The sequence below is a fragment of the Cebus imitator genome, unplaced genomic scaffold (genome assembly GCF_001604975.1).
Source record: "Cebus imitator isolate Cc_AM_T3 unplaced genomic scaffold, Cebus_imitator-1.0 Scaffold376, whole genome shotgun sequence".
Lineage (NCBI taxonomy): Eukaryota > Metazoa > Chordata > Mammalia > Primates > Cebidae > Cebus > Cebus imitator.
The window spans coordinates 440623-454474 of NW_016107691.1; the positions used below are offsets into that span (position 1 = coordinate 440623).

At 38.7% G+C, this 13852-nt stretch overlaps 1 pseudogene; it reads left to right on the forward strand.

Annotated features, from left to right (window-relative positions):
• The first annotated feature begins 13186 nt into the window (after window positions 1-13186).
• LOC119468103 lies at window positions 13187-13320 on the forward strand (annotated as a pseudogene).
• Window positions 13321-13852: the final 532 nt, after the last annotated feature.

Sequence of the window (13852 nt, forward strand, 5' to 3'; positions counted from 1 at the left end):
CTGTCTCAAAAAAAAAAAAAAAAAAAAAAAAAAAGATATTCTTGAAACCATACAATCCCCTATATGAATAATACAAAACCTTAAGCTCTTTTACAAATGAGAAAATTAATGCCTAAAGAAGAGAAGGTGACCAAAACCAAACAACTAGTTGGAGAGAAAGAATCAAATTGGTCAAGCTGCAAGGAAAATCAGAAAGCAGCATTTATCTATGTCTAGGTTAGTGCCTAAATCTATATCTATAACTAGGGATCTTTGAGTTCTAAGACTAGTTTGTCCGCCAGGCACGGTGGCTCATGCCTGTAATACCAGCATTTTGGGAGGCAGAGGCGGGCAGATAATGAGGTCAAGAGGTCAAGAAGACCATCCTGGCCAACATGGTGAAACCTCGTCTCTACTAAAGATACAAAAATAAGACGGGTGTGGTGGCGGGCCCCCGTAATCCCAGCTACTCGGGAGGCTGAGGCAGGAGAATCACTTGAATCTGGGAGGTAGAGGTTGCAGTGAGCCGAGATCGCGCCATTGCACTGTAGCCTGGGCAACAAGAGCAAAACTCTGTCTCAAAAAATATATATATATAAAGTTTTTCTTTCTTTCTTTTTTTTTTTTTTTTGAGACGGCGTTTTGCTGTTGTTTTTCTTCTGTCTCTATTTCCAGAAACTCTGTAGCCTTAGAAGCCATCTCCCATGAAACCTTAAACCGTAGTTTTGAGGGAGGTGGTGAGGTTTACTGGGTAGCCATGTGAAACCCAGTTCTCTTAGTGTCATATCCTTATAGGCAACTACCAGTCAGAACCTGCAATTGGTAGTTTCTCAGGCACTTCATATTTAGTCTCTCAAAAATTTAACCTTCTAAACCTGGTGCTCTTCTTCCCTTGCCCCTACCTAAGTGAGTAGCAACATCCAGCTTTTTAAACCCCAAACCCGAGTCAATCCTTAACACTTCCTCTCCGTCCACTTGCTACAGCCAGTCATTCACCAAATCCTGCCAATTCTCCCTCGCAAATGCCTCCACTGTCACTGGCACATTCTTTTCTTGCCTGGATCAGTTAAATGGTCCTTTATCCCTCCTTCCTGAATCCACCCTGGATTTTGTGAAATCTACTTTCACACAACAACCACAGAGGTTTAAATGTAAATCCGACCACATCAGACTTCTTCTACCCTCCAAACTGCTTAAAATTTCCACGTTTCTCTTTACCTATAAGATAAATTCCAAACTCGTAAATATGACATGTAAATCTCTCCATGCCATGTTTGTCCCCGTTTTATTCATTTTTTGAATCCAAACTTAAATCCTATCTTCTTTTCTAGATAGCTTTTCCTGACATTTCAGAGGAAAGTGAGTGTGCATATTCTGTTTTCTCATTGCACTTTCCATGCCTTTTATAGCATTATGACACTTGCCCTTCTAATGAAACTCTTTGTGTAGTTTTCTGATAATCTGTTCTGTTCACCTAGATTGAAACCCTTTAAATGGATAGAGCCATGTTTGTTTGTTTTTGCCTCCCACCTAGGTCCCACACAAGGCCTGATTATCTGGTAAAGGTTCAAAAAACATTAGCAGAGTTCATTGAAATTCACTCATAGCTAACCTTCCTTATTTGTCCATTTTCTCCAACGGGCATGGTTATACTTTGTTGTGTAATGGAGGAAAGGTAGAAAATCTTAACTCCTGGGACACCAGCTTCTACCTGGCCCTCCTGGTTTGGCAGATGTTTCCTGTTGACACTGTCACTCCTGAGTAAGGAATCTGAACTTCTTTTTGTTCATTGTTTTCACCTTCCAGCTCAATACTACCCAGGTCAATCCCTTGTTCTCCCTGGATTTCTGCTCTTCTGTGGTCACTGGCTCAGAGACGTGCCAGATTTTTTTTTGGGGGGGGGGTTGGGTGATGGAGTCTTACTCTGTCACCTCAGCAGGAGTACAGTGGCACAATCTCGGCTCACTACAACCTCCACCTCCCGGGTTCAAGCAATTCTTTTGCCTCAGCCTCCTGAGTAGCTGGGATTACAGGCGTGTGCCAACATGCCTAGCCCAGCTAATTTTTGTATTTTTAGTAGTGACGGGGTTTCACCATGTTGGCCAGGCTGGTCTCAAACTCCTGACCTCGTGATCACCCGCCTCGGCCTCCCAAAGTGCTGGGATTACAGGCATGAGCCACAGTGCCCGGCCGGACATGGAATAAAAATCCATTTTTTCTGGAATAAAAATGCTTTTTTTTTTTGCCTTTGTGAGTTTCATGGTTAGAAATTCTCAGAATCAGAAGTCAGAGGTGAAAGGGCCCATAGAGAGAATTTAGAATGATGGATTTTAATTTTTTAAGCATTGGAATGATTTTTTCAAAACAATTTTAAATACAGAACAAAAATTTAAAAAACATGAAAGTGGAAGAGGTTTGGCTGAAGAAAGGATGGGGCACCCATAGCCTAGCTCTCACTTCCCCATCCCTGAGGCACCCCTACAGAAACTCAAGGACAGTTTGAAAACACTAGAGTAATCAAATCTGCTTTTTTTCACAAATGAGGAAACAGCATCCCCAAAGAAAGGCATCGTTCTGGAGATCACTCAGCTAGTCAGTGGCAGAGGCAGAATTAGCATTCAGGTTTCCTGATTCCTGACCTCAGAATACTGTCTACTACAGCACTTTCGTGTTGTGTGATGTTTAACACAGCTGGGAGGATAAACAAAATGGGCCTTACCTGATTGAACTGCAGACACTGACTTAGCGTCTATCTCTTTGGATAGTAAAAGTCTCCGCCACTCTCCAAACAGCCCTAGAAATACCAGAGACAACTACAACCTCATCAGCCTTCCCCATTTCTATATGGGAAGTGGTAGATTTTAGAGGATAACAAAATTCTTTAATAATAGAGAGTCCTTATAGTCAGGACTAGCTACAAAGTTTGTAGGCCCAGTGTAAAATGTAAATGTGAAGCTCCATGTTAAAAAAAAAAAAAACAGGAAAAAGTGCTATTAAAGGTTCTCAAATATAAACCTTTTTTTCTTTCTTCTGCAGTCTCTCCTTCAACCTGTCATGCTGTTTTTAATTTGTTATTTAAACACCTGCACAGGCACAGGGCTATTTGTGGAGCAAGTGCAGAACTTCATAAGTGGGCAGTGACTCTGCCCAGTGACTTGCTACCCATGTGCATGACTCACTCACTACTGGGTTCTTCCTTACATCAGCTTCTGCACAGATAGATGCATCATGCTCTGTTCAGCTTGGAGGAAGTGAAACCAGACATTCCCACTCCCATGGGCAGCCTGCCCCAACCCACTGTGGTCAGGCAACCATCAAGAGTATTACAACTTCTGCACAGTGTGTACTAGGTATCTGGATTGGTGTGGGCAATAGGCCCTGCTGAGTAACCTGCCAAATGCACCACGACACTGCTCACTTGGGGCCAGATTGCTGTTATCATGTCCAACTGTAAGATTTTGCAGGGTATATATGTATGATCCCAATTCTCCTTGTGCCCTGGCTCAGTTGTCTTGTGTGTAGGGTTGTAGCTATTACTGGACAGGATAGAGAAGGAGAGGCTGGATGGGGTCCTGGGTACTAAGGGAGAAGCAAATGACAGCTAAAAACCTACACTGGGGAAGTGGAGGGGTAGTGAAAAGTGGGACTATGTGTTCTCAGAGATTCCAAACTCCCAGTGCATACTCGATTGTCCCATTGGATTTTGCATTTCACTTACAATAATATTCAAATTATTAAAAATTTCAAGACAGTGACATTAAACTGTAAGTGCAGAGCACTGCTGAGCTCAAGGTCCTGTGCAATTGCCCTAATCACATGCTCATAAAGCCAGCCCTGCTCACAGAGAGGGGTTTCTTTTATCTTTATCAGGTGGTAGTATGTAGTGGTTAGGAGCGCAAGCTCTAGAATCAGAGTGCCAGACTTCGGAATCCACTTCCCTTACTTCCAAATTCTGTGGTGTTAGATAATTACTTAATCTTTTTATCCCTCACTTTTCTTATTTGTAAAATAGGAATAATAAGATTACTCACCTCTTAAATTTGCTGTGAGGTTTAAATATGATGATGCATTTACATTGGTTAGAACAATACCCAGACATGGCACACATTCAGTTACTGTTTCATGTTATCATTTATGGCTTGCTGGATTCAACATTTTTTAGATCTCCAATACTGGTATCAGGTTTTATTTGCTCTGGATATGCTGCAGATCTGTATTCCAAATGGTATTTACCCTGCTTCTACAGCATATAACCAGACTTGGTCTCCAGTGGCCTCTCAGGCTTAAGGGGAACTCCACTAGATCTGCACAAAAAAAGTGAACCCAGTGAGGTTTCTCTGGTAGAGTGTTTTCCTTCACAGGCTCAGCACCCATCCAAGTCAGTGTTTGGCCTCACGGTGCTAGGTCTCAAGACCACCAAATTCAGCCTCAGGGACAACACATCCACTATTGCTGCTTGTCCAACACCAACAGGTTCTTAGGAAAGGAATATCCTATTGTCTCATAAATCGTGGTCCCTGGTCTTTTGGTTACCGGAAACAGCTATGTAAGTGAATCTCTGGGGTCTCTACCTCAGTCCTGCTGCACTAGTGCCAGCCCTTAAAGGCATGGACATTCTAGGGAACTTGGAGTCAGAACAAGATTTTTAACCAGTGGAGCCTAATCCAGGCCTTTAGGGGGTAACAAGACCTCTTGAAGTGAGAAGATGAGGTGGGGGGCAAGGACTCTATGAGATATGTCAGCAACTCTGTCCCCTTGGGTGTTACAAGAAGATAAATACTGACTTCTCTCTGCATCTCCTGGTGGCAGTGGCAGGAGAAGCTGAACCTTGCATTCCAGGGAACTCTCAGCACATCTGCATGCCCTCCTCTCCCCCCAGCATGCACTCAGGGTGGGCTCAGTCAGCTTCACTGATGGAGGAGGGGCTGCTCCAGCTATTCTTGGCTGGGCATCCCTCCCTGGCATTGTTCTGGGTAGTGGTGCTCAGAGCAGCATCTAGTCCTGGGCTCTCTGATGGAAGGACCCTGCCAAGACAGTCCCCAGGCTGGATCTGGGGACCTGAGCCAATGAGCAGGTACTGGGGAAAGGATAGTTTGGGGGCCTAGTGGCAAGGTGCTATAGCCCCAAAGGCAGGACAGCATTGTCAACTGGCTGTGTGGTCCCCAGCTTCAGTCCAAGGCAGGGACATCCCAGAGAGTCCTTTGGCCCAGTGCTGACACTTCTCCTGTCAGCCTGCTGGGCTTCTTGGAGGAATCCAGTCAGCGGCATCGGATTCAGGGAGGAATGTTCCAGTTCGGCCTCCTGGGTAGTGAATGGCCTGCTGGCCAAACTCCCATGGGTCAGGAAAACCGGCTGGTGTAAACCTGGCATTCATTGCAAGGGCCCCGAAGCTTGGAATTGACTGAGGTCTATCTCACACTGCACAAGTGACAATCTAAGGGTAGAGTTCTCGGACCCAGGGCACTAAGAAGGGGCAGTAGGGAGAGATACTAGGTTTCTGAGGAGTAAACATCCATCTCGTATAATTCTTAAAACATGACTAGGATGAGATGTAGTAGAAAACAGAAATAACCAAGTCCGTCAACAAACATTTTCTGCGTGCACATCATGTGCACTGAATTATTCTTGGCTGTGTAGCAGTACACGAAAGAGAGTGGGAGGGGGTGGGAGATGCCAAAGGAAATAGGAGACATGGCCTTTTCTCTTGGGGAACATTAAATATGGGACTCAGAAGAGAACATGTTTCAGCGCTTGAAGAAAATGTCAAATAGAAATTGGTTTTACTTGAAAAGTAATATGTAAAATGATTCTTTCAAATTCAGTAAGTTTCCACTTCCATTTTAATTTTGGAGATATGTTCCTACTTTAAAAAGTAACCTCAATTCATAACAATGAAGGTGTTAATTTCTCTTCAGTAAGAATTGTCACCTTTTCCACACATGCTGGTTGACCTTGATAACTAATTGAATTATCTAAAATTACTTTTTCCTGAGTATAAAAGAATTACGCACTCATTATTGAAAAACTGGAAAATATGCAGAATTAAGGGGAACGTATAAATTGATCAATCTCAGTACCTAGAGACAACCACTGTTAGTACTTTGGTGTCCTTTCAGTCTTCCTTTTAAAATACATTCATAGGGGTGTGTGTGTGTGTGTGTGTGTGTGTGTGTGTGTGTGTGTGTGTAAATGTGTTTGTAATAGAATAATAATATAATACTGTTTTTTACCCTGCTCTTTTTACTTAAAATATATTGGGGAAAATATGCACATCAATAAGCATTCTTTCCTTTGAGTTTAATGATTGCATACTACAACAATGTATGGATAAACCCTGTTGACTAATTGTTAACAAAGAACTTTGAAAAGACTGATAGGAAGAACGTATAGCTGACAACAGCTTCTATCAATGTGCTCAAAGCAAGAGTGAAATACACTATATGGAATTTGACTGCATTTTATTAAAAGCAAAAATAAAAGCATAGGCTAAATGATGTCACTGGGAAGCATTGCCTTCTATGATCAAATCTCATGTAAACACAAAGGCTTTAAATGAAACTTTAGTTTGAACAGGTGGAAAAGAGAAATGACTGGAATTCTGGAAGATTTTACCAGACATTTGTCCTCAGATTATGCAGTGAAACATGCAGATTACCTTGGCATAGGTGCTGAAACCAGCCTATCTCACCCCAGTAAATGTCCAACCCTGAGTCTATAGCAGAGGCTGAGAGCAGTCAGGTGGGAGGTGAGGGATAGAAGGACATGTGCATGATCTGGAGCAGAGGGCCAACTATGTTAAGAATAATGAGTCCTTATGGATATGGTACAGAGGGAACTTAGGGCTTCCAAGTCACAGAGGAGCAGGAAAGCAGACCAACTTGACCAAAGGAGGAATATGACAAAGAAGTGATCAGTAGTGGGAGTTGCAGAATAGATTAATAAAGACACTGGAACTGATAACCCTTTTGATACTTGGAAAATAGGTTAGACAGGGCCCTGGCCTTGAGGACTAAAAGTGAGAGAAATCTAAGCAGGACAGAGAGGTAAATGGGGAGTGAATCTAATAAGCATGACCATCCAATTGCCCTACAATAGTGATAGCATAGAGGAGAAGGAGCAGCCCAAAGAGAGAGAAAAAGAAAGGTAAATCCAAGGAGGATTATTCATCTTTAGAATGGACTTTACCATCACACTGGAATTCTCTTCCATAGTTACCAAATGACAACTAGGACAAAACTCCTAAGACATAAACTCAGGGACCTAACAGGTATTCTGGCTTAGTCCCCTCTTTCAAGGTTGAAGATTTAAGTTCCTGATACTCTGAGTTGTCACAAAATCAGGATAGGCAATTTGCAGTTATCCCACGGGCAAAACCAATTCACATCATTTAAATTTGTTTAAAGCCATGTTTAATTAACATAACATTAAATTCTACTTTAATTACTTTTAAGAACCCACATATTGCTTCGGGGAATTAGTAAAATTAGACAAAATTAGCATGTCATAACATGAAGCATGTTAGGAATCATTAGTCTAAACCATCTGGATAGATGACTGTGTCCTTTATAGCTGATTATTGTCCGCATTGAAAACCCTATTTCTACCCAGCCTCTCTTCCACCTCCCTCCAGTAGGCATTCTCTTGAGAGCTGGAAGTTCTTCTGTTTGTCCAACAACATTGTTCACTTATCTTTAAATTCAGCCTCTGATCAACCCAAAGGCAAGACAGTCTCAGTTTCCTCATATATAACCTAAAGGTAATCACAGTTTCTTTCTCTCTAGGTTATTGTGGAGACTCAATAAGATTATATATACAATTGGTATTAATTAAAAAATTGCCATTACTAGTAGAACTTATGCCTGGGGGAGATGCTGGGCAGTATATTTTCATTTAAATAATGGAAAAAGCAGAATGCAATAAAGATAACGACCACTAACAGGAGACAGCTTTGGGAGGCTTTGCAACTCCGTTCTATGAAAAAGACCTAGTGGATAGTAGAATTAGAATTATTCTTAACTGAAAGCTACGATCTCCACATCCATACACACAAGACGCAAACATCACTTGTAATTCCTCACAACATCTGTTGAGTGTGTGGTGTCTTGGTCTCAGGCTCCAGAAAAGCCCACAAGACATCTTCAAAACCATAGACCCCATGTGAGTGGGAAGCCCTAAACAGGAGAATGCAGAACCTTGGGAATGAGATATCGCTACTTCTTTGAATGTGATTGGAAGTAATAAATGGCAAGGTGGTGGCAGATGAACATAGATTCAATGCAGGGTAAAGGAAGAGCCATCCTCTTCAAGGATCAGATATAACTTCCAATGTCCAGTGCCCGAAGTTGGGACTTTGTTACTTCTGCTTCAACAGAGATAGTATAATTCTGGTAGCTTCAATCTCATTAATTGCTTTCATATCCTCTTCCTCTAACTCTATTTTCCCTCATTCCAATTTTTAAAATTTATCACAGAGAAATATAATATAGTGGGAAGAGCAGGAGCTCTGAATCTAGGCAGGCTTAATATCTAAGCTACTTGAAGTTTTTGTTGCTATGAATCCATGAGCTTTCCTATCCTTTTTGTCTGTTTCCTTGTCTCTGATCTGATCCCCTAACTACTTCTCTTTTTCATGACCCTCTTTGGTTTCTAGGTCCCTGTCATTTCCATTAAGAATCAGTTTATTGGCAAGAATGCAGAGAAACTGGAAAGTTCAGTTTCCAGTTGTGGGAATGCAAAATGGCTAAACAGGGTTAACATATGACCTAGCATTTCCCTTCTAGTATATATAGCCAAGAAAAGTGGAAATATATGTCCACACAAAAATTTGTACAATAATTTTCACAAGAACATTATTTACAATAGCCAAAGGTTGAAAAGGACCCAACATGTTTATCCATGTCCATCAGTGGATGAATGGATAAACACACTGTGGTACATCTATACAATGGAATATTATTCAATCATAAGAAGGAATGATGTACTGATACATGCTGCATGTATAAGTCTATTCTTGCATTACTATAAAGAACTACCTGAGACTGGGTAATTTACAAAGAAAAGAGGTTTAATTGACTCACAGTTCTGCAGGTTGTACAGGAATCATGGCTGGGGAGGGCTTAGGATACTTATGATCATGATGGAAGGTGAAGGGGAAGCAGGCATATTCTACACGGCAGAAGCAGGAGGAAGAGAGAGCCAAGGGGGAGGTGCTACACACCTTTAAACAACCAGATCTCATTAGAACTCACTATCACAAGAACATCAAGGAGGAAGTCCACCCTCATAATCCACTTACATCCCACCAGGCCCCTCCTCCAATATTGGAGATCATAATTCAATATGTGATTTGGGTGAGGACACAATCCAAACCACATCCAGGAATGAAGTACTGATACATCCTGCAACATAGATGAACCCTAAAAACACAATACCAAATGAAAGAAGCCATATAGAAAAGGCTGCATATTATATAATTCTATACTTGCGTGAAATGTCCAGAATAGGTAAATCTATACAGAAAGTAGATTGGAAGTGACTGATTATGGATACAGGGCTTCCCTTTGGGATGATGAAAATGTTCTAAAACTAAATTGTGGTGATGATTGCATAGGTCTGTAAATACGTTAAAAATCTATGAGCTCTATATGATGAATGGGTGAATTTTATGGCATGTGAATTATATCCCAATAAACCTATTAAAGGAAAAAGAAATGTCACATCATTACTGCTAGCAATCAAGGCAATGTGGATTGAATCACTATGACTAGATTAAAATTTAAGGTTTCCCCTAAGACTGTGGTTGGACAAATATCCCAGAAGGATGGCACCTAAACAAAATTACTTTCATGAGTTTAAGCAGGAAAGAGTCTGTTAAGTTTGTTAACCAATTTGGGCATTCCGATATATATGAATTCAGAGGCTGCACTCCTAAACCCTTATGCTCTCACTTCTAACTTTTATATGCACAATTATTAAATAAATAGATTCCTTAAAAAGCAATCTATATAATTTGCTACAAAACAGAAAATGAAAAAAACAACTCACAGAATGGGAGAAAAAATTTGAATATAATATGTCTGATAAGACTCTTATAAATATCCAAAATATATAAAGGTATGTGAGATATATCACTTCATACTCACAAGGATGGTTATAATCAGACATATAATATCAAGTGTTGGCAAGGATTTGGAGAAACCAGAACTCTCATACATTGCTGGTGAGAATGTAAAATGGTTCAACCACTTCGGAAAATAGTCTGACAGTCCCTCAAAATGTTCAACAGAATTTCTCTGTGGACCAGCAATTCTACTCCTTGGCACATATCCAAAATAATTCATTACATAGATATACACATAAGCTTGTATATAAATGCCCATAGCAGCATTATCCATAGTAACCAAAAGGCAAAAATGACTCAAATGTCTATCAACTGGTGAATGGATAAACAAAATGTGTCATATTCATACAATGGAATATTATTTGGCAATAAAAGATGAAGTGCTGCTATATGCTACAACATGGATGAACCTTGAAATCATGCGAAGTAAAAGAAGCCAGACACAAAAGACCACATATTGTATGAATTCACTTACATAAAATGTTCAGAATAGGTAAATCCATAGAGACAGAAGGTGTATTAGTGGTTGCCATGGGCTGAGGATGAAGAGAATTATGAGTGATTGCTAAAGGATATGGAATTTGGGGAAGGATGATGAAAATATATTAAAATTGACTGTCGTAATGGTTGCACAACTTTGCTAATATACTAAAAATCATTAAATTGTACAAAGCAAATAGCCAGGTTTGATCTAAATATGTGAAATTTCTCAAAAAGACTGTTATTTAAGAAAATAATCAGTCTATCTAGCTATGACTAGGTGTTATTATAAATAGTGTCATTTTAGGAGCCATGGAATGATTCTCTGGGACTGATACTTCTAACCAGAAGGAAATAGTAGAGTATTTGTTTCATAGAAGCAAGCTCTACCCTAAACAAATTCTCTCTGCTTCTTAAGTGATAGAAGGTAAAATTCTAAATTATTTTTAAATACCACATTCATGTAAGAAAACATTTTAAAATGGTAGTAAACAGTCAGACTCCACTCTTGATTGGAGTGGCAAGGATTTGTGAACATGTTTTCAATCCACCACATCAAATATTTTTTGTTTAACGACTGCATGATATTTAATAGTATAAATGCACAATAATTGAATCAGTGTACTATTGATGGGCATTTAGGTTGTAGTCCATCTTTTGCTACTGCAACGATGTGCAATACATATTCTTGTGTATAACTCTTTTAAAATATGTGTAGGTATATCTGTACTGTAAATTAATCAAACTGGAGTTGCTGGACCAAATACAGTGTGATTTCAGAGAATTTACACCTCCGTCAACAATATATGAGGATATTTTCTCATATATTTAATATATTATCATAAATTAATAGATTATCAAACCTCTTAATCTTAACATTTGGAGTACTTAAAGACATGTTCAGTGTTCTGTGAACTATTGCTCATTTTCTTTTGCCCATTGTTTGAATAGGTAGTTGGTCATTTTTCTTATTGACTGCTAGGGACTTTCCATATGTCAAGGAACTTAGTCTTTGTGATAGGTGTTACAGATATTTCCCACCCTCCTTGCCAAGCTTTATATTTTAAACATTGATTATAGTAGAGCTTCTTTTTCTATAAAGAAGTCTTCAAAGTTTTCAAGAAGAAATTTTTGTTTATTGATTTTCTGTATTGTTTTTCTGTTGTCAACCCTATTGACTTCTGATCTTACCTTTATTATTTCCATGCTTATGCTTGCTTTGGGTTTATTTTGCTCTTCTTTTACTTGTTTCTTGAGGTGGGAGTTTAAATTATTGATTGGAGACTATTTCCTCTTGGCTAAAATGAAAAATTACTGCTGTAAATTTCCTGCTTATCACTGTATTAGCTGCATCCCAAAATTTTGGTTTTGTGTTTTCATTTCATTTACTTCAATGCATTTATTTACTTCCCTTGAGGCTTTGTTTTTGGCTGATGAATTACTTAGAAAGATGTTGTTTAGTTTCCAATCTGTTTCAAAAATTTGCTGTTATTTTGTCTGTATTTATTCCATTGTGGTAAGAGAGCATATACTATATGATTTCAATTTTTTAAAATTTGTTGATATTTGTTTTATGTTCCAGGAGATGGTCTATCTTGCTGAATGTTCCATGAGTGCTTGAAAATAATGTGTATTCAGCTATTGTTAGGTGGAATACTCTATAAATGTCAATTAGATAAAATTGATAGTACTATTCAGATCATCTATATTTTTACTGATTTTCTGCCTGCTTGCTCTATCAGTTACTGGCCAAAGAGGTGTTGAAATCTCCAGATATAATTGTGGACTTGACTATTTCTCCTTTCTATTCTATAGTTTTTGCTGCACATATTTTGTATCTCTGTTCTTTGTTGTATGTAGGTATAAGATTGTTACATTTTTCTTGTGAATTGACCCTTTTATCATTATGTAAAGTCCCTCTCTGTCACTGGTAATTTTCTTTGCTCTGAGGATATATTAACATAGCTTCTCCTGATTTCTTTTGATTAATCTTTATATGGCTTAACATTTTCTGTTTACTTTCAACCTACCTATACTACTACAAGAAACGTTAAGTGTCTTTTAAACAGCATGTAATTGAGGATTTAAAAAATCCACTAGCACTTTGGGAGGCCAAGATGGTTGGATAACTCGAAGCTAGGAGTTTGAGGCCAGTCTGGTCAACAAGGTGAAACCTCGCCTCTACTAAAAATAAAACTTAAAAAAAAAAAAAATTAACCAGGTGTGGTGGCCCGTGCTTGTAATCCCAGCTGCTCGGGAGGCGGAGGCAGGAAAATCAATTGAACCCAGGAGGTAGAGGTTGCAGTGAGCTGAGATCAGGCCACCGCACTCCAGCCTGGGTGACAGAGTGAGACTCCATCACCAAATAAATAGATAAATAAATAAATAAATATCCACTAGCGAATCTCTTTTAATTGGTGTATTTATACCATTTATGTTGAATGTAATTATTGCTATGTTAGGACTTAATTATGCTATTTTACTGTTGGTTTTCTGTTTATTCCCATTGTGTTTTGTTTCTCTATTTTCTTTTTCCTGACTTCCTTTCTGTTTCTTTTTTTCCCTCTTGTTTTTAGAATTCAATTTTTATTTATCTGTAGTATTTTTATCCCTTCTTGGCCTTTTGGCTAAGATCAAGTGTAGGATCTATAACGTTTCTGAGTGTATCTCTTTGTATAACTTCCTCACTAGTTGCATTAGTTATTACATTATATATGCATAACTTATGTAATTATACTTGTGCCAGTATTTTACCTGTTCAAGTGCTATATAGAAAATTTACCTCTCTTCACATCTTTTTATCCTCCTCCATATAATATATGATTGTATTAAATGTTTTCTTCACCACAACTATATTAGAGAGTGTTCAATTATATTTATCCATATATTCTTTCTTTTTGTTCTCTTTCTTCCTTCCTGATATTCCAAGATTTTAAAAAATCATTTCTATTCTCTTCGGAGAACTTCTTTAGCCATTCTTTAGGGTAGGTCTGGTTAAAAAAAAATCTCTGAGATTATCTTCATTTGAGAAGGTATTGATTTTTTTTCTTTCTTGAAGGATGTTTTTTACTATATATAGATTATTGAGTTGACAGTTCTTTACTTTCATCGCTTGAAAAATATTGTGCCACTTTCTTGAGTCTTCTGTAGTTTCTAATGAGGAATTCCCTTTAGTTCTAATTGGTATTCCTCTATAAATAATATGTCATTTTTCTCTAGTGGCTTTGAAATTTTTTTCTTTGGCTTTAGTTTTCTGAAGTTTAACTATGATGT